This window comes from Jaculus jaculus, chromosome 4 (genome assembly GCF_020740685.1).
Source record: "Jaculus jaculus isolate mJacJac1 chromosome 4, mJacJac1.mat.Y.cur, whole genome shotgun sequence".
Classification (NCBI taxonomy): Eukaryota; Metazoa; Chordata; class Mammalia; order Rodentia; family Dipodidae; genus Jaculus; species Jaculus jaculus.
Genome location: NC_059105.1, coordinates 41366479 through 41389313, shown reverse-complemented (window position 1 = coordinate 41389313; position 22835 = coordinate 41366479). Strand labels below are relative to the sequence as shown.

The 22835-nt window shown below is 37.4% G+C and overlaps 1 long non-coding RNA gene across 2 annotated transcripts in view; it reads right to left on the bottom strand.

Moving 5' to 3' along the window:
- LOC123460168 overlaps window positions 1–22835 on the bottom strand; it is a 30926-nt gene that overhangs the window by 5329 nt on the left and 2762 nt on the right. Inside the window, exons 2-3 of one of the 2 annotated variants that reach the window (XR_006636829.1) lie at window positions 22159–22277; window positions 17393–17989 (exon numbers count right to left, since the gene is read on the bottom strand). This is a non-coding gene — a long non-coding RNA (uncharacterized LOC123460168). Of the gene's footprint in view, window positions 1–17392; window positions 17990–22158; window positions 22278–22835 lie in introns of those variants that run through there. The other variant, XR_006636830.1, reaches the window with a different exon arrangement.

The window sequence follows — 22835 nt, the reverse complement described above, 5'->3', positions numbered from 1 at the left end:
AATCCTCCTAACTCTGCCACCCAAGTGCTGGGATTAAAGGCGTATGCCACCACGCTGGGCTCAAGACTCTCTTCTTAAATGGGATAAGATGCCAGTTGAGAGTAAGATATAGGGAGTAATTATGACAGTTTTAAAGTACAGTATGTGGATTCTAAATCCAGCCATCTTCAGATGTCAGCAATAGAAGCCTGGAGAAAAGAAATTATGTGGCTCAGAGAGCCTCTCTATCTCCCAAAATTTTATGTAAAATTGTGATGCAAAACAGAACAAGAAGAGTAAGAATGTCCAAAATACAAACATTATTAAATAGACAAAAGTAGTTCCCTGGACAGAAAAAAAAAGAGGTCTTAGTAACTTCCATGGGGACATTTGGGTGTATAAATGCTATCTTCAACTCCTAAACTACAGTGAATTTTCTATGTTGGCAAACATAGACTCTTTTACTTAAGAAAAGAAAGTAGCCTTCCATTGAGTAAAGACTTAAGACTCATGTAACTAGAACTTCATCGGATGATAACTACTTTACTCAATTTCTACTCTCAGTCTTCATTGCCCCACAGCAATGTTCACGATATGAGCACTACATGACCCAGAAAATGCATCCCTTCTTCAGAGAGTAAATAACCTGTGAGTCAAAGAGGGATTGGAGGAACTGAATACATGTCTAGCAGGAACTGGGGGACATGTGTAAAAGTGAACCTTAAGGGTGTTGGGTAGTGAGAATGCAAAGTAAGACCAAATGAGAAAGATTTATTAATATGGTGGCAATTGGCCAAAACTTGCACATAAATATATCCAAACTTTTCACATTGCAACAACGTTCATGTTTATTAAGCACACAATAAAGTTATTAAAGAAATTGCAAAAGTTACATACTGGGGCTAGGGAGATGATCCAGTAGAAAACACTCACCACATAAGTGTGAAGACCAGAGTCTCAAACCCAAGAACCCATATAAAGCAAGATACAATAGCACATTTCTACAGTCCCATCTCTCCTCCAGCGAGATGGGAACCAGAAATAAGAGAATTTTCAGAAGCTTGTGGGCCAGATAGCCTAGTGCATGCAACAGTGAACAAGAGAACATGATTCAAACAATACGGAAGGCAAGAACTTGCACCCAAGTTTGACCTCCACATGCTACTTTTTCTCCTCTTCTCTTCTCTTCTCTTCTCTTCTCTTCTCTTCACCTTTCTTCTTTTTTTCTTTTTTTCTCTCTCTCAGTCTCTCTTACACACACACACACACACACACACACACACACACAAACATACACAAGTATCCAAAGATTTAAATTTTCATAAGGTTTGAAGTAAATGGAACATATTGTGTTGGGCCACTTTACTTGGCAACATGAGGCTGCATATGTAGGCTGGACACATATGTGATATAATGTCCCACAAAGACACCTTGATTAAACCTAATAAAGAGATTTGCTCAAGTTTCTCTCATAGTGAGACTATATATATAAATATATGAGTGGAAGAATCATCATACTGATTCCGTAATGTAAAGTAAGTCACACTATGGTAGGATGCATTAAGTGGAAACCCTGTAATTATTCTCTCTTTATTATGATAATAAATTATAAACAATCTGGTAGAATTTTCAAAGACTAACGATACTATTGAAGGGTGTACTATAACAGTTATTGTATCTTCACTCAGTTTATCCATTTGGCAACCAAAAAATTAAGTTGGGCTATAATAAAAACTTAATTGTTAACTCTAGTAATAGCTGTAGAAAGACTATGGCATGTTTAAGGGAATAGGTAATATTACCTCTGGTATGTGGCTAATAAATTGTTGAGCACATTCCTCTCAATTCTGTTTTAAAAAAATAAAGGTCAAATGTATTCATTTGTTTATGGGAAGGGTCAATACAGAATTATTTGGCCTTTAAGTTATCATGACTATGTTGCTTTCCATCAAATTTAATCTTGGTCATATCAATATTTTAGAGACTATCATACTTGAAAAATCTCATATCAATTCAAAAGCCTCTTCCACTAGTGAATGTTTCAGGAACCTAAAGAATGAGACAATATGGGAAATCTCTAAAGCAAAAATATAGGCTCTGGAGCTGGAGAGATGGCTTAGCAGTTAAGGCCTGCAGAGGCAAAGGACCTCATTTCGATTCCACAGGATCCACATATGCCACATGCACAAAGTGGCACAGGAGTCTGGAGTTCACTTGCAGTGGCTAGAGGCCCTGGTGCCCCCATTATCTTTTTCTCTATCTGGCTCATTCCCTTTTTCACTCTCTCTCAAATAAATAGATAAGTTAAAAAACTGTAGGCTCTCCTTTTGCAATCTTTACTCCATAAAAGAAGAATAAGAAGCATGTACTTAAAGGGCTCTTTGGATTCTGAAAGCGATATCTTTAACATTTGGGTTTATTACATTCACCACATAACTGAAATGGCAGTTTCACATGGACCTACAGCAAGACAGGAGTCTAAAATAATTTCATACTATACTTTCAATTGCTCTGACATTCAGGTCATTTTACATGGCAAGGCCAGGGCAAACAGATAACAGTTAGATAAAGACATTGTGTGAAGTATTTTACAAGCCACAAAAGAAAAGTTACAGCACAGATCCCTAAATTCTGGAGTGAAACGATGCTTTCTTCAGGAGAGAACTATTCTATTTTCCAAATTAATCTGATTTGTTAAAAGTTTTTTATATTACCCAAGAACCTAACTATGAGATATCAGATGTCCATGAAACTAAAACTTCCCATGAAGAATGGGTATTTTCAAATCTATAGAGTCCTAAATTAGGGAATATAAAACCACAGTCTACCATCTGATAGAAAAATCCCTCTTACAACAGCTGTTTCAGCACCCCTTTTAGTATAGTTGTATCAATAATCCTCTTAGAATAACTGTTTTGTACCCTTCCTAGAACAACTGTCTCAGTACTTCTCTCACAAGTGTCTTAATACCCCTCTTTCAACTGTTTCAGTGTCCCTCTTACATCAGCCACAGCTAGGGGAAACTGCTCTGCACAATTGTTTTGTAAACTCAACAAAACTGCTATTTTAATATCACCACCACATTGTAAAAAATTGCCAGAATTCTGTGACTTTTTCTTCTTACTCTTTTTCTATTTTCTGATTTTCATTTTTAATTAGGGAACAACTGAGGACCAGTGAAATATTTCAGTACATGTATGCATGTGTGGATCAGATCAGGATAGTTATCACAAAAATTTATCATTCCTTTGTGTTTAGAGCACTCAAAATACTAGTAGAATTTTGATATACATGATTAATTGTTGTCTGTCATAGTTACCTTACTGCCTATGCTGTCTTTGATGTTCCTTCCCATCCTGCCCAGAAGCAATCTGATAGACTTTACATCAGACCATTGCCAAGTGCAAATCACTCCCTCTGACAGTTCATTGACACAGTGACAAAAACACTGACACAGACATGCTTGGGTTTACACATATGAAGCTTAGAAATGTAGTAAAACTAATAATGCCTTTGTGGTCACCCTTGACTGAAAGGGGAACAAATCTGAAAGATAGTTTTTTTTCTCTTCTATCCTCTGACATGAATTCCTTTCTTTCTCTCCCTCTTCCCTCCCTTCCTCTCTTCTTTCTTTCCTTCCTTTCTTTTTCAAAGTAGGGTCTTGCTCTAGCACAGGCTGACCTGGAATTCACTATGTAGGACTAATGGGTGTGAGAACCAGTTCCCTCTTGCCAGAGCTCAGCTCACTGTCCTAATACTGTTTTATATCTGCTATGGCAGAGGTTATGTCCAGCCTCTGCTCATGACATGCTTTCTCCTGACATGATGAAGTTTGAGACTGTAAGTCAAGATAAAAACTTTCCTAGCTAGGTGTGGTAGATCACGCCTTTAATTCCAGCACTCAGGAGGCAGAGGTAGGAGGATTGCTGTGAGTTCAAGGCCATCCTGAAACTACATAGTGAAAACCATGTCATCCTGAGCTAAAGTGAAACCATACCTCGAAAACAACAACAACAACAAAAAAACCACTTTCCTCCCATCAGCTGCTCCTGGATTGGGTGCTTTATCCCAACAATGCAAAGGTAAGTATATCAAGTATATTATTATTCTTCATAATCACTGACATTAGAAGACATGGGATACCCAGAAATCATTCTTCTAGGGTCACCAGGCTTCCAATGCATGGCAAGAAAATCTGCTTTGCATTAAAAAAAGTACCTAGTTAACAAAAAATGTTATCACTTGAATGCAGATATTATTCTAATTAGCTAGTGATAAGAATAATGTGATAACCATTTTTAACAAAATTGAGGTTATAGAAAAATTCAAAGACAAGATAGAAAAAGACAAGATTGACTAGAACCAATAGAATCAATAAACTTGAAAGGAGGTAATAAGAAGGCCAAGAAATAAAATAACCAAGCAGAGCCTGAAGCAACAAGTTTATAATGACCCTATGAAATGGCATTGTTATGTCACTATTGCTACCCTGCAGTCAGAGAACATTTTTCATCTTACAAAAAAATCCTGTACTCATTAAACAGTAGCTCTCAACACCCTGTAACATTTCTATTTTTACTCATATAAATTTAACTGTTCTATAAATAATATCATATAATATCTGTCCTTTTATGACTGCATTATTTGATTAACCAGAATGGCCTCAAGATTTATATATGTTGTTGACAACAGAATTCCCTCCTTTTAAAAGATAAGAAGAGCAGGGCATTGTGGTGGATGCCTTTACTCCCAGCACCCAGGAGGATCGCCATGAATCCGAGGCCACCCTGAGACTACATAGTGAATTCCAGGTCAGCCTGGGCTAGAGCGAGACCTTACCTTGGAAAAACAAAAACAAAAAAGAAAAGATAACATGACACATCATATATGTATGTATGTATATATACATGTTATATGCATGTGTATATATGCACACATTTCGTTGATGCATTGATCTTCTCTGATGGTTACATCAAATATTTAGACCTTGTGAATAATACTGGAATATATAAATACCAGTCTAAATAAATTGAGGTAAATACTCAGGAGTAGAACTTCTAGGCAATTGGGTAATATATTTTTTTAATTTTCTTAAGAACTTTCATTTTAAATTCCCACCTACAGTTATATGAAGGTTCCCATTTCTTCATGCCCTTAGTAAACTTTGTCTGTTTGATCTGTTTACTTGCCTGTTTGCAGTTTAATATTATCCATCCTAATGAGTCTTAGGTGGTGTCACTGCGGTTTGGATTCACAAAACTGGTGCTGTCAGTGATGTTGGGAATCTCATCAGGTTTGTGGAGCAATTGCCCAACATCTCTGAGAAATGTCTATTCAAATCCTTTATTTTTTTGTTTCTTTCTTTTTCAAAGTAGGGTCTCACTCTAGCCCAGGCTGAACTAGAATTCATTATGTACTCTCAAGGTGGCCTTGAAATCATAGCTATCCTCCTACCTCTGTCTCCTGAGTGCTGGGCTTAAAGGTGTGTATCACCACACTCATTTTCTTTGTTTTTGTCATTTGACCAGTTTTTGAGTCAAATTTTTCTTTTGAGCTATAAAGGATTTTGCATAGTCTTTATAGTAATCATTGATAAATATGGAAATATTTTCTCTTATTCCATAAGTTGCCTTTTTTTTTTTTGACTGTTGATTGTATCCCTTTGTATGTGGAAATTTTTAACTTTGAAATAGTCCAATTTATTTATTTTGCTTTTTGGTTAATAAAACAATGTTAAATCTAATGTTATCATGCTCCTATTAGTTACATTATTTAGTTATGATGATAATATACACAAGAGAAGCAACTTAAAGGTAGAAAATATTTATTTTGGTTCACAGTTTCTCAGGCTTACATCCACTATTACAGGGCAGGCATGGCAGCGTGGCTCTCTGGTGATGAGAAAGTATGGCAGGACTCTTCACATGGTGGCCACATCAGGACATAGAGACCAGGCTGGAACCAAGACCGCCATACTCTAACCATCAAAAGCCTCCCCCTAGCAACCCAAATCCCACCAGCAAGACCTCAACTTTTGAGGGTTATACAAGTCAGACACTATACAACTGTTGGGGGCAAGTGTTCAAACATGAGTCTTATGGGAACACTTTACATCCAAACCATAATATTATTCCCCAGCCTCATGGCCATCTCATAACACCAAATGAATTCATTCCAACAGCGAATGTCTTCATAATCTTAACAGTTCTGAAACTGCTCAAAAGTCCAAAGTCTAAATTCTCTTCTGAGATTCAAGGCAAGCTCTCAACTGTGAGGCCCTGAAAAACTCAAAACCAAGTTATATTCACCTAATATACAACAGTATAAAAATTCCTATTTCAAAAAGTGAAAATAGGCGTATAGTAAGGAAGGACCAAAGCCAAACACAACCAAAAATCAACAGGTCAACATTCAACCTTGGAGCTCAAGTGGCATCATCTAATCCCCAAAAGGATTTAACAGCAGTGCTACCATAGCCCTGCTTCCTGCACTACATGAGCTCAATCTCTCTCGCTCTCTCTTTCTTTTAGTAGTTCCACTTGGCATCGATAATTTTCTTAAGCAGATGTTTCATGTTCCTGGCATCTATAACACCCTAGGGTTTCCACTGCAACTTAGGTGTCAACCTCAAGTTTCCCATATTGGCTTTCAAGAGAGGGCCTTCATGCAGGGAAGCCAAACATACCACACATATCCTGACACCACTGACTTCTTTCTGAAAGCTTTGAAAGTGTGTGTGTGTGTGTCCCTCAAGGTATTTCTGAAATGTAATTAGCATGCTTATTGATAAACAGAATAGAATCCATCACTAACTAATGCAAGAGAGAATCATTAAATCCATAAAATAGAGAAATTGGGGGGTTTATGTACATACATATGTGGGTACACACACATGTAATGTGTGTGTAGGCCAGAGGACAACCTCAGATGTTGTTCCTCAGGAAAGACATTCACCTTTTTTGTTATAGGCTCTCTCACTGACCTGAAGCTTGAAATCAGGTCCTAATACTTGCAAGGCAAGCACATCACTGCCTGACAGCTCCTCAGACCTAGAAGAGGTAGTAATGGGGCTGGGGAAATGGCTTAGCAGTTAAAACATTTGCCTGCAAAGCCTAAGGACCCTGGTTTGATTCCCCAGACCCACATAAGCCATATGCACAAGGAGGCTCATGTATCTGGAGTTCGTTTGTAGTGGCTAGAGGCGCTGGTATGCTCATCCTCTCTTGCTTTCTGCCTCTTCCTCTCTCTCTCCCTCTTTTAATCAAATAAATAAATAAAATAAAAAACAGAAAACAACAACAAAATGAGGAAGTATTAACTGTCTGGGGTTATTTTTTCTGAGCTTGAGCTTAAAACATGAATATCCTGAGTTTACATTCATCACTAGAATTTAGTGCCTTTGAACTTGGACTACAACTTACACCCAGCTTTCCTGTGTCTCTTGCATATGGACAGAAAATTGTGGGACTTTTATACATCCACAAATGCAGAAGCCAGTTTCTTTGAAAATAAAATCATACATGCTTACATACATTGGAATTATGTTATTGAATCTATTTTTCTGGAGAACCCTAGAAATCTACTCATTTTTCTCAAATACTTTCTCATGTTTTTCTGATAAGAGTCAGAAATATGTTTATCCTCTCAAGTACTGGAGTCAAAATCTATAAGTTTTTATATATTATTTTCCTTCATTCTACCTATCAAGATTTTACCAATTTCTCTCCAAAATTCTCTAAAATCACTGAAATATATGTCTTTCAGACTGACATTGTATTTTCTTGTTGGAATCACTCTAATGTGGCTGGGGAACATGGCTCCTTCAGTAAGTACTTTATGGGCAAGCATGAGGACATGAGTTCAGAATCTTAGCACCCACATAAAAGCTAGATGCAGTGGTGCTTGCCTGTAATCCCAGAATTGGGGAGAGATACCAGTATATCCCCAAGACAAGCTGCCCAGCTAGACTATGTGAATCAGGCAAGTCCAGGTTTAGTGAGAGACCCTGTCTCAAAAGTTAAGGAGGAGAGTAACTGAGGAAGACACCCAGTGTCAACCTATGTCCTCTCCATACATGTGCACACAACCTGAATGCACATGTACACATGCAAATACATACATGCATATATACATGTAATAAATACACACACACACACACACACACACACACACACACACAAGACCTAATTGTTCCTCTTAGCTTCTAACCATGCCTCAAATCTGTCATCTACACTACTACTACTGAAAAAAAAAAAAAAAAAACCTCTAAAAGGCCTGGGGTGATGGCTTAGCAGTTAAGGTGTTTGCCTGCAAAGCCAAAGAACCCAGGTTCAATTCCCCAGGACCCATGTCAGCCAGATGCACAAGGGGGCACATGTATCTGGAGTTTGTTTGCAGTGGTTAGAGGCCTGGCACACCCATTCTCTCTCTCTCTCTCTCTCTCTCTCTCTCTCTCTCTCTCTCTCTCTCTCTCTCCTTTTGTGTCAAATAAATAAATAAAAATAAAGTATTTTAAAAAACCTTGGCTATGCCTTCCTCTTCATCGAAACTATGAGTGATTTTCACAATAAATTTCCAGCACAGTAGCTTGGATTACAAAGTCCTCCACAGTCTGGCTCCTATCTTCCTCTCTAGGCATCCCACCTGCTGCCCAACATACAAACCAGTGCTTGTAGCTGCTTCAGCCTTGAATTAGGGGTAAAGCTCTGGATGCTCCATTGGAAGTCTTTACTAATGCTCTCCATCTATCTGATAAAGTCTACTTGTCTTACAACACCCTTCCAAGTGGTAACTCTCTGTTGCCCTCCCAAGGTCCCTGGCAGAGTTCGTCTCTGTGTAATTGCTACTTTCTCGTTGTGTATGTGCTTCCATCATTACATTATTGATCTTGATTACAATAATTTATCTGCGTGTTTGGTCTCCTTCCAATGAACCGTAAGTTTCTCAATGGTAAGGAGTTATGTGTTATTTATCCCTTTTGTCTCTGACAACTAGAAAAATTATCTCACCTGTCTTGGCACTCAGGAAATATTGTAGAACTGAATTGAAATTGATTCATAGTCCTCAGAGTATACTTTGTCTTCTTTGTGAAAACAATGGGTTTTGAATTATATAATAGAGCTTCCAGTTCAAGATGATAGAATAAAATCATAGTTTTTATTCTCCTTTTTAAAACTCAATATACATTGCAGTGCAAGGGTGGTAACTTAATGATTAAACAGAGAATAGAAGATAGAGACCAAAGAAAATTAGATATTTTGACAAAATTTATTTCATTTAATATAAGAAAAGATCCACTGCAGAATAAACCATAAAATGAGCTACGTACAGAATACATAAGATTTTTTTTTTACTCCCTTTTCAAACTCTCCTGAAGCTAGAGCCATGTAGTCCATCTGAAATGTTTTAGGAAATAGGGCAAAAACTCAGATACTTGTTTGTAGAATTCCTACAAAAAAAACGGTTTTATTAACTACCTCCAGTAAGCTGAAGGAAACATGTCACAGAATTTATAAAACAGTAGCATACACCTGGGAAGGAAGAGGATGCTCTTGGAGCTGGCGTCACAATAAAGCAGTGTGTCCTGCTTAGCTTCCCACCTGATGTGATGGCTGCCCCTCTTGCCTTCTCACATGGAAGGAGTTTGCCTGTCGGCACACACATCAACAAGCCAAGGCCCACTGGCAGCCTTGCCTCTCCAAGAAAAGACGTAGAGTCTGCCCAAGATGCCTTACATACCCAGCAAACACCTCATGGACTAGACAATAAGATGGATGAGAGGGCAGGGAGGGAATCAAAGGGTGGAAAACAGTAATCCGGACCCAAACGGCAATGGTACCATAAAATTCTACCTCCTAAAAGACAGACCAAATGGCTGAACCTTCACTAGACCCTTACAGGAAACACCTGAACCACAAGACACTGGAGAGGGTAGGATCAAGACTGACCTAAATCTCCTACATCTTCTCTCCCTCCCTCTCCCCCTCTCCCCTCTATCTCTCTCCTCTCTAACTCTTGTATATTAGTTATCTTTTTCCTCAATTTCTTAGTGGACACTGACCTGTAACCCCCACTTCCAGCTTGGGCCTACCATCCACAATGAGCTTTTGATCAGAGAAACCTACAAGATTTCCCAAAACAATGACAGACTTCTGTCAGAGTACTTGATGACCCACCAAAGGCCAGTGATACGACCCTATTGCTGAAGACTCCATACGCAGCTGACGCGTAAAATGGAATGACATGGCTGGAAGCCAGGAGAGAGTCAGTCCCCAGACAGTCAGCGTGTCTACTGCCAGAAGGCGCTACATAGGCGACTGGGGGAAAATGACCAATATCTGTCCAAGCAACACATTGTTTAACCTAATTAGCAACAAATAACCGGATGTGATGCCCACACAAGTGCAATAGTGGTACACAGCCATGATGAGGAATCAATTGCTCTTTATTTGGCTAACTGATCCACTCAGTGGTACTAGACCCTTAGCTGGAGCTGGGAAACAAGTCAGAACCATACCCAAACACAAGCCCACTCTACAATATCAAGCTACCATCAATCACGGGGTATAAGAGGGCCTACACCTATCAAACTCTCTATCAAAAAAGTAAGTGTTATCTCAATTTTCCGGGTGCTAACTTACTCTCCGTTGGAGAATCTGCTTCTCTTTTCCAGATAGATGCAGATCCTAAGAAGAGAGCTGCCCCAACATACCTCAAAAGGGGCCCAACTGAAACTAAGGACAACTGGTGAAATAAGCAAGGGTGATGTTTTCCTGTGAACCGGATACCAGCACAAAGGGGAAGGAGATCAACGCAGAGAAAAATCAACTCCTACCAAATCAGAGAGCCAAAGCCTCAGAGGCCCCCAACACTTCAGCACTGAAGCAGACCAAAAATGAACCCAACATGGCTCAGGGAAATCTTGCAGAAGAGGGGGCGGAAAGAATGTCAGAGTTACATGTTGGGTCATGATTTGCAGAGACATTTATCATACTAATAACTGGGGGCTAACTCCATAATGCATGACCCATTTTCATTAACAAGGAGGGTCTAATGGGAGGGGGTAGATCACAGATGAGCCTAAATAATGGTACCAAACTGCCTGTATTTGCTGAAAAGAAAACTAATAAATTAAATTTTTAAAAAAAAGTGAAAAAAAAAAGACGTAGAGTAACAAAATTTTTCAAGTGAAGATAACCTAAACCAACTTAGTATACATAGTGGCCAATTCTTGTTCCCTCTTCTTTTTTGAATCAGTTTTTTTTTTTCTTTTTTTTAAAGACAAGGTCTCATGAAGTAGCCCATACCAGCCTCAAATTTGCAATCCTCCTGCTTGAGCCTCTTGATTGCTATATTATAGATATGTGTCACAATGCCTGGTTCTCAAGTCATTCTTTTGCTCATATTTAATAACACATGACCAAGAAACACTATGTAGTTAAAGGAAAAAAAAGAAGGGTAAAGAACTAATAAAATTAACTCTGAAGTCATAAAGATAAAAGATAAATATGAAAACTATAAACTTGGAGTGATTGTTGTAGTTTATTTGTGAAGCAAAAACATACTGCTCTAGGAAGTATCATTGAATATGAAACAGCTTTTGAAAGGTAATATGTTGAGTATTTAAAGTAAAATGTTAAGAACTAAAATAATTGACAAAAACCCAGTGACAGAGTTAGCAGAAAATAGGTGCAATTATGTCAGAAACCATATCACATTCACAAATAGGTGAAAATAAAGTAAAAGAGAATAAATAAGGAAGATAAACATCTATTAGAAGATCTGAAGAGAGAAAAACAAAGAAATCTTGAGGACTTGATGCCAGGTAATATCTCAGAGCTCAAATGAGATAAATTCATGAAATTTAAAGTGCCTGGCAAGTAATAACCTGGAAAAATGAAAAATATTGACATACACAGACATCTTACAAAATTCCCAAACATTAAATTGGAGAAACATTTCACAAAGCTTCTAGAGAGAATAAGGAAGTGATTACTAGATGCTAGAAGGCAAAAGAGTAATTTCTTTAAAGTTATGAACAAAAGTAATGTTAAGCCTACAGTTCTATAACAAACTAGCCAATTAGCAGCTTCTACAGTAAGATATATAGGTATATAGTCTAAAGTTGATGAGCTAAGATCAGTTTAGATAATATTTAAAGTTTCAAAGTTAGTGAATAGACCTCAAAAACTAAAAGTTGTCTAGAAGAAAAAAAAATGGGCTAGGCTATAGCTCAGTGTTGAATGTCTATAATAAGTCAGGCCCTAGATTTGATATTTACCATGGGGATGGTGGTGAGGGCAAGTAAGAGAGTAGATATAATGACAGCTAACTAAAATTCATCATATTCAAAGCAAATTATTAATAAAGAAAATTTAAATTTTATGGGTGTAGATAGAGTTATATGCAAATTAACAACAAAGATAAAAGCCTTGTTTGCTTTGGGACTGAGACCAAAAACTTATTAATATACTTACAGAGAGGATTTATTAAATCTCTCCTTTTCACCTGCTGAACTGTTTTAATTTTGTTACCACATGCTTAAAGCACTACTGTAATTATGATAGCATTTTACATACAGAACATCCTCCATGGACAGAGGGAATGCATTCTCCTGCTGCTTGCTTCTGGAGTGACCATGCCTGCGCTGGCCACTAACAGGGCCAGTATCCCCGTAATAGGGATATTGGCCTGGGGTTTGGAGGTGGTGCTAGACGTTAAGAAAGCTGGCAGTTCCTGCTTCTAAATTCTTGAAGTCCTGAACCACACATTAAAAAAAAAAAAAAAAAAAAAACTAGTCTATTTTGATGGATAAAGAACCTATGGGGGAACTCTGAGGTACTAGGCATGCATGCGTGATAAGAAGTCACCCTGCTGTGCAGCCCAGCTGCATTTTCACTGCACTGCAGCCCTCCCTGTGGATTGCAACTGTAAGATTAAGAAAATTATGTTGTATGCAGTCACCCATAGTATCACTGGAAGTAAAGATTAATTCTTTTGTGTTAAGCTACTAAATTTGGGGCATGACTTATGGCAACGGACAAGTAGGGCAGGTGTAGCAGCGTCACAAGTAGTCTCTGAGGTAGCAATCACACCACTAGTACTGCAGTATGAAAGAGGCATAACAAGAAGGAATGTTAGCCACAGGGTGCTGAGAGAGAAATCTGGTTTCTCCTTGAATAGAGAGAAGCCGAAAAGAGGTTAGTGAGGGGCAAGTAGTTCAGGAGCTTCCAGGGAAATCTGCACTCCACCTACGGGCCACATACAAGCCATAGGTCAAGAAAGGGTGGTATTGGCTACAGATACAAAACCATTTTGATATTATAGAAAAAAAAACAATAAAATAACTAGACATAGTGAATGAGAGATGTGGGATTCAGATCCAAGTGTTCACAGTTTCAAAAAGAAAGTGACCAAACATTTTAAAAAAAAACAAATTTGCATTCTCAGTGAAATTTGAGAGAGCTTGGTAGATAGAGTGGTACCATAAAGCAAATAAAAAGCCAAGAAGGACAAGACAGTAACTGTTTAAGTACAAGACATACTTATGTAACAGCACAGGGAACAACAGTGTGCAGCCTTCCGAAGGCCCAGCTTGTGAACTGCCTCTAGGAATTTCCTCTCAGTTCTGAAGAGGAGGAAACTGGAACTAAACATCTGAGAAAGGTCAGCAATATGGACCGTATTTCCTAGGAAATTGTTTATCTGCACAGCCTGCCATCTTCCATACTGAGAAAATAGGAAGGACAATGGCAAACCAAACAAACGAGAGAAGAGACTTTTCTAATCAGAATGATGCTAATTGAACTGTCACAGATAGTATTTGTAACTAAGTACATCTTAATGAATTTCCAAACTTGATAAGTATTCTTTTTATAAACATGTAAACATATATTCAGTATGTAAGGTGTATGTGTGTATATAAGAGAGAACTATCTACTAAAAAAGAAATGATAAACAAATTTACAGGTTTCTGAGTGAAAAATTTATTCCTATACCAAGTCAAATTATAATTTATATTTGTGAGTGAGAACAATAAAAATTGTCAAACAAATAATAGTTAAGAAATATGACCAGACATACCTTTAAAAGAAAACAATTTCAAGGTAATATTCTTGCTATAAAAATAAAACATGGGCTGGAGAGGTGGCTTAGTGGTTAAGTGCTTGCAGGTGAACACTAAGGACCCCAGTTTGAGGCTCGATTCCCCAGGACCCACATTAGCTAGATGTACAAGGGGGCACACACGTCTGGAGTTTGTTTGCAGTGGCTGGAGGCCCTGGTGTACCCATTCTCTCTCTTTCTCTCTCTCTGACCTCTTTCTTTCTCTGTCTGTCACTCTCAAATACATAAATTCAAATAAAACAAAAAAATTAAAAAATAATAAAAAATAAAACATGATGAGGATTGTGCAGAGTTTAAGAAAATAGTATGTAATAAAATTATATCTTTTATTAAAGTAGTTTTGAAATAAATAAAAATACAAAATAAAATGATTTGATAAAAAATATAGGAGCTCAGACAGTCATTTGTTAGAAACATATTTCACATTTTTATTTCTAGTGGTGGAATTTTTGGAAAATTTTACTTTCTTCGTTATTTTTATTGTGAACAGAATTTAAACAACTAATATACATTATTTTTGTAATAATAATTAAATAAAATGATTTTCATATTTCTAAAACAAAAAGTACTTTCAAAAGCTACCAAAGATAAAAATTCAGTAATATGTGAGTTATGAGACAATGTAATAAAAAACAAAAATTGATGAAAATTAGCAAATATACCAAGTTGTCATAGGCAAATTTAATTTTAAAAAGTCAACATAATACAAAGTATGTCAAATGTAATACATAAAGTATTAACGAATGGTAAGAAATTGAACAATAAACAAATAGTGGAAGAAAAGCATAGATATTAAAATAAACTCTGATTTATTAGAAGAAAAAAAGCAAAAGGCTTTTAAACAGAAAAAGTGATGAATGAAACCCAAACATTTAGCAATTCTCTCCACAGAGAAGGGAGGAAGAGAGAAGGCTGGGGAAGAATAAATGCTAGCTAGGATGCCCAGGAGAGCAGAAGCTCTAGGTTGGTGTCCAAAAGCCTAAAACAATGCTAACATATAGTCAGAACTGATGAGCAGTTCAGAGGTAAGAATAAATCTTGACTTAGTAGTAATTTAAGACATAGTAAAAAGCCATCAAATCAAGCAAATCACTTTGAAAATTAACTAAGATAAAGATAAGCATGATTAAATTCTACTTAGAAAAGAAGGAAATCAGAAAAATGGGATAGAAATGAATGTTTTAAATTTGTTGAACAAAGACTTCTCAGAAAATTCATTATGACCCTGTTGAAGTTATGGACAAATTTTGTTAAAACAACTAGAGAAAAAATATCTTTTTAAGCTATTCCAGAGAAAAAGAGATTTTTTCCTCAACATTAGCATAATACCCACAAACATCAAGCACTATTACAAAATAGGACATGATATTCATGACTCTGGATGTATAAATTCTAATTACAATATTAGTAAATTAAAACAAGCCACTAGTTAAAAGAATGTACCATGACTGAGTAGATTATTTTCTGCCAGAAGGCAAGGAAGGCTTAACATTAGTCATTTTATTAATAATTGGCATCTTTATGTTAATAGGTTAAAGAAGAAAAAACATGTATTAATAAATAGCAGAAAACATTGAAATTTAACCTGAATTCTGACATAAATAAATAGAAAGGTTTTTCTTTAACTATATACAATGAATTAGAAATTCATAATAAGATTTATATTAGCCAGGCATAGTGGCACATGCCTTTAATGCCAACACACTGAAGGTAGAGGTAAGAGGATCACTGTGAGTTCCAGGGTAGTCTGTGACTACCTAGTGAATTCCAGGTCAGCCTGGGCTAGAGTGAGACCCTGCCTTGAAAAAAGAATAACATAAAAAAATGTATATTGTCATTCAAAAATTGATGTTTTATTAGAAAGAGGAAGTAATAAAAATATTTGCTAAACATTGTTTTAGTGAAGGCAATTTAAAAACTAAAATAAAGGTCATCTGGAGTGGTACACATCTTTAATCACAGCACTCAGGAGGCTGAGGTAGGAAAATTACTATGAGTTCAAGATCAGCCTGGGCTACAAAGTGATGGAAATGTTTCGGTGTAATCAGCGTAGAACAACCAGTGACTTAAATAATAGACTTTATTGTTTTAAGTAACAGAAAAGCTCACTGAAGTTGTTCCTACATAAGGCAAACTTCAGTGCCAGAATGGAGGACTGTAATGCTGTTGGTCGCTGGTAGATGGAGGAGATACCTGTGTGGAGTATCCCTACTTCCTGCTTCAAACAAGATGGGGAGATAAATGACAAGGATTGCATTTTATATTAAAAGGCCTGGTGGGCAGCATTCGATGTCTTGATTTAATCTCTGAACTCACCTTCAACTGCTAACACCCAAATAAGCCAGGTTTTCTGTCAGCTTTCTGTGTAGTGTAGGTGGGGACGCTGAGTTCCTCAGGCAGAAAAACTAAATTCACCTCCTCATTTTGCTGCTGCCTAATGCTGTAACCTTGAGCAAATTACTTAACTGAACTAAAGGTCAAATGTCAGCAGGTAAACGATCAATTGTCCATAACTTTCACAGGCTGCTATAATACATAAATAAACTATCCTAATCCTTGGCATTTAATAAAAACAATCAAGACAGAAAATATCATTCCAGGGCCTAGTATGCTAATACTGTATAGGCAAAACCACTTGAGTGAAAGATAAACTAACAAATGTGCAGGTATCAGGTGCAGCAGCTAAGGATATCCTATGGAGGTGCTCAGGACATAAGCAGGACAGAAGTACAGGGAGAGAGAAAGTGAATAGTGAAGGGACTCTTTACATGCCAAGGCTCTTAGAGGCTGCCATCACTTGAAAACTTTGAGTTGAGAAAACAACCAAGACCACCTATGGGTTGTAATGTTCAGGTCCCGCATGTTTGCCGTAGTGAAGTCTATAATAAAAAAGAGATATTCTTCAACTCTTCTGGAATTAGATGGCAATTTCTTTAAAATCAGACACAATTCCCAGGTTCCTCCTGAAATTTTGTTTTTCCTAACATAAATTCTCATATCTTAAAATTATGATGGCTGGCAATTTAATGTGAATTTTAATGAATCACACAGATGTGTACATAGTCCCTACATGCACATCTGCTTATTTGTACCTATCCATTCATTGCACTCTATCAGGGAGTGCCTTATTCTACTATGGGATCCTGCCTTTTATCAATCTGTCTGTTTGCATCATGAGTAAACCTGCCTGGTAAGCAAGGTTGCAAGGACTCGTGTTATCATGTTGTCACAACTATAGAACCCAGACCCATTGGTTCTTTAGGGTAATTTGACTTTGCAACAGTGAACCACTGACAGGAATAAGAAAAGAAAGTGGAAATTTGTCTACATCAAATTACATAATACTAAAATTGTAGAACTTTATCAAGACAATAGGAGATAAAGTATTCTTTGGTGGCCAGAAAATAAGGGGCAAGAACTCCAGGGGAGATGATGGGAGAGGCAAAGTGACATCTACATATTAAAGAAAATAAGCAAGAAGTGAACCAGGCTATAATTCCACCCTAGGGGTTCTGGTGACAAACCACTCAGAGTCTGACTTCATGGTACATGTCACCGCCAGCACCCCTCAGTGGAATTATAGCCTTGCATTACAGGGTTGCTTGTCTGTTATTATGCTCAGAAGAGTTTAGAAAATATGCCCAGTGTTGTTGAAATGAGAAGTAGAGGCAGCCAGGCATAACTTGCAATCAAGTTCTTCCTGAATATGTTCCAGGAGAGCTTTGATGGGCTGAAGCAGCTGCCACATGGCCTTGCTTTTTCAAAGAAGTCCATCTTCCATCAGGCTTCTTCTTTTTATCACGGGGCCACAAAGGTGGTAGCTTCCAATTTCCTGTCACTAAACCATGGAGCATTAATGACCAACTCCATGGTGGTGATGGCAACCCTAGAAGCAAACTAAACTGTTAGACTTTTACCTAAAGTTCCAATGAAATGCCCTAGAAAAGTGCTAAATGCTTGAGAATTCTGACTTTCTTAATACAGAAGAATAGGTAGGTGATGAGAGGCCTGTGGATAAAACAAGAAAATCAAGACCAAAACACATATGAAGCAATTTTCTGGGTCTTCTGGGAAAAATTGTATAAAAGCCTTTGGTGTGGATATTTCTACCATCACAACCATAGATCTCATTTTATTGAATTTTGGTAAGCATTTATCTAGAACAATAATTGACAGTATGCATCTTAATATTCTTAAGCCAAACATATAACCAGATTTTTGCCACAAGAGGTATAATGTCATGGATGAATTTCTTCAAAGTAAAACTTCAAATACTTCATTAAATACCTTTACTCTTCTCCCTTTGTACTCTTAGCATAGTTTTCAAAGTATATTAGTTTATCCAGAAGTGAATAAACATTTGATAGTATTTGTGCTATGTATTTCATATGGATGGATGGATGAATGGATGGTGGATTAATGGATTGACAGACATTTTAATCTTATAATCAAAATCATCTGAATAAGTAGGACATTAGTGTCTCATTTCATAATCAAGGTCCTGAATCAGTCCACACCTGCCCCAATCTTCACCTTGGGCAGCTGTTCTTTAAGTTCATGCCACTCATTCCACTGAATGGCTTGGAATTTTCAAAACAAAGACTTCTAATCATATAAAATCACCTGAGAAAAAGTCTAGAATAACTAACAACCTTAACAATATTTTCTTCCCAAACAAGTACCATTATAGTTGTTTAATTGAGAAATGAATTGGGTGGTGAGATTGCTCAGCATTTATGATCAAGTTAAAGTTTCCTTCCTATGCATAGAAGCTTGTATTTCCATTCCTAAATAAGACTACACATGGATAACTGAGGAATGATTCTGGCAGAACTTCCATGACAGTAAGTACCCTAACATCCCTTAATTTTGTTTTTTTTTAATATTTTTGTTCATTTTTTATTTATTTATTTGAGAGTGACAGACACAGAGAGAAAGACAGATAGAGGGAGAGAGAGAGAATGGGTGTGCCAGGGCTTACAGCCACTGCTAACGAACTCCAGATGCGTGTGCCCCCTTGTGCATCTGGCTAACATGGGACCTGGGGAACTGAGCCTCGAACCGGGGTCCTTAGGCTTCACAGGCAAGTGCTTAACCACTAAGCCATCTCTGCAGCCCGACATCCCATAATTTTAAAAAACGAGGAGAGAGAAGATAAATGGAGTCTCTGAATCTGATACTAAATAACTTTATTGTTTCTTTTGTATTTATGCTAGCTCAACTTAATATAGAAGTGCATGCTGAAGAACAAATGAGTAAGTTGGGAACTGTAATTCAGCAAATTTAGGCAAATAATTTGGTATTGTTTGCAAAACAGAAAACAAAGCAATTTAGAGAGGCTTAAACAGCTCTTCTTAAAGCTTCTTTTATGTACAATGAAACCATTCAGAATAATTGTAAATACTATCAAAGTCCACATTTATTATTTCAAATTGTTTTAATGGACAGCATCCTATGATGTCAGTTTCAGTCATTAAATTACTGTAAGAAGCTCTTTAGTTTTGTGCTCATTGGTAGAATGAAAAAGCTCAGTAGAACTTTTGGTTCTTGAACTCCTCATATGCCTCTGAGAATCAAGAACTTTGACCCTAGGGCACAGACACAAAACATGGTGGCTTTTTTATGGTATATAGACAACTCATGATTTTTGTTTAGTAAGCACCTTACCCTCTTGCTCACTGATTGAACATTTTGAAGTGGGTAATTATTTCATCTATAGGTGATGAGTTTGGTTCTTGCATTCCAATAATTAGATCTTCCTCACTCTTGTCTCAACAATTTCACCTTTGTCATCTAATACTGTGCTAAAAAGCAAAGATTCTTTCCCAGCTTTGTGATCTTGGAGAGGTTACATAACCCCTTTGTGTCACAGTTGCTGTGGTGGTTCGATTCAGGTGTCTCCTATAAACTTAGGTGTTCTGAATGCTGGTTCCCAGCTGATGGAGATTTGGGAATTAATGCCTCCTGGAGGCAGTGTATTATTGGGGGTGGGCTTATAGGTATTATAGCCAGCTCCCCCTTGTTAATGTTTGGCATACTCTCCTATTGCTATTTTCTACATTATGGTGGCTAGGGGGTGATGTCCACCCTTTGTACATGTCATGGTTTTCCCCTGCCATCATGGAGTTTCCCCTGGAGTCTATAAGCCAAAATAAACCTTTTACTTATTTTTTTTATTTTCCCCAAAAGCTGCTCTTTGTCGGGTGATTTCTGCCAGCAATGTGAACCTCATTGCAACAGTTGCCTTATTCAAAACATTGAGATAATACTGTTATTTACCTAGCACATTTTTTTGTAAATCATGAAGGCCTTAGGAGACTGTAAGTGCTAATTTGTATGGTGGTGTAATTATCATATATATGTGTACATATATTAATATATATATATCAGCAATTTATCAATAATAATATAGTGTTTATAGCTGTTACTTTTGTGAAATATAGAAAACAATTGTGTTGGTGAGTTTTCATTTATTGTCTATCTGTTGTGGAGTTTTTACAGGAAATGTAGCATACATTACATTGGAAAGTTGAGTTCTGAAATGTTAATGACTATATCTTTTATTTTTATTATTTTTTAATTTTTGTTATTTTTATTTATTTATTTGAGAGTGACAGACAGAGAGAGAAAGAGGCAGATAGAGAGAGAGGGAGAGAATGGGTGCGCTAGGGCCTCCAGACACTGCAAATGAACTCCAGACGCGTGTGCCCCTTGCGCATCTGGCTAATGTGGGTCCTGGGGAATCGAGCCTTGAGCCGGAGTCCTTAGGCTTCACAGGCAAGTGTTTAACCACTAAGCCATTTCTCCAGCCAGACTATATCTTATTTTAATTCCTTAAAAGTCAGTTAGGAATCAATTTTAATTATTTCTAGATTAGGATTAAAATATTTACTTTTGGGAAAAGCACTATAGTCACTTCCTATTGTCTGATTATCAGACAATTTTGATAAATATAACAAAGGGAAGTAAATAATGAATTGTGAGAAAAGAAAGGACTTTAAATGACATATATAGAGTCCACTTTACTGTATAGATGGAATAACTGAAACAGAAAAGGTTTTTGAAGTCTTATGATATATATAATGAAACTGTAACATTCGGTGACTGTACTTCTGTTAGTTTGAGCATGACACATCATTCATTTGCTAGTTAAATATTTGAGCACTTACTATGTGAAGTATACATTTATCAGGGAACAAAATGATGCAATGAACAGAAGCAATATTCAAATGTCAGAAACTACAAATATCTGTGCCTATATCCTAGACCATGTGAAGAAAAATTTTGCCAACCTCTGCACATGAAGTAGAAATCAAACTTGAACCAGAAATCAAGCTTCAGTGAGGCACTTAGGTCATATATTGTCAGTGGTAATTTTACTGTTTTCAGTATAGAGCTTGTCTACATTTAGTAACACTACCAATATACCCAACTTCAAGCTTACAATCTATATCCTGGATATTTGCAGCAGCCAGAGACACCTGCTCAGTCTCTCTTCCTCCACATGTCAGTTATAACACTTTTCACCACTGCTTTATGAGACCTAGCACTCCTCTTCTTCCCACTACTCAGTTCTCTCTCTATAGTATCAAGAATCTATGGTTGTGGGCTGGAGAGATGGCTTAGTGATTAAGGCACTTGCCTGCACAGCCAAAGGACCCAGGTTTGATTCCCTAGTACCAACATAAGCCAGATGCACAAGGTGGTGCATGCATCTGGAGTTTGTTTGCAGTGGCTGAAGGCCATGGCATACCCATTCTCTCTCTGCCTGTGTCTCTCTAATAAATAGTTTAAAGTATTTAAAAGAAATGGGAAACACTGAAAAATAAATAAAATTAAAATTAAAAAGACATTAAAAAAAGAATGCATGGTTGTATAATAATTATCCCAACCTTAGTATCTGAAAACAATCACCATGTGTTCTCCCAAATTTGTGTGTATGATGTAGACAATTCTGATGGGGACCAGGCTCTATCTTTGCTTAACTTCAGTGTGCCTGTAGTCCGCTGACAGTTAAGATCTAGTTTCTGATCTAGCATGGATGGCTTCACTTACCTTGTCATGTGTTTCAATGGCTGTTACATAGGTAATGGTGTGAATGGGCCACAAGTCTTTCATGTATAGGAGGTTAGTCTAGGATGGCTCACAAGTAATGTCAAAGAGATTCTACGAGCCTGGGTAGAAGCAGAGAAGTTACAAGCCATCCTCAGAATCACATCATGATAAAAAGAGACTCTATCTTTGATAGGAATAGGTACAAATTTACACTGTTTGAGGGCATGCACACTAGAGAAGTAAACAATCTGCCTTCAATCTTTCTCACAGGCACTGAGACTGAGTTTTATTTTTTTATTTTTTTTTTAAATTTATTTATTTGAGAGCGACAGACACAGAGAGAAAGACAGATAGAGGGAGAGAGAGAGAATGGGCGCGCCAGGGCCTCCAGCCTCTGCAAACGAACTCCAGACGCGTGCGCCCCCTTGTGCATCTGGCTAACGTGGGACCTGGGGAACTGAGCCTCGAACCGGGGTCCTTAGGCTTCACAGGCAAGCGCTTAACCGCTAAGCCATCTCTCCAGCCCGAGACTGAGTTTTAAATCCTTACTATAATTAGCTGTTCTTCCAAGTCTCAAAGCTTCCCTTCTCCATCCTCTTTCTGTCCTCTTCCTTGGATCCCATCACCAGCTACCTCTGCCTTCCTGTCACCTGTTGCGAATGCAGAGCTCAACCCTT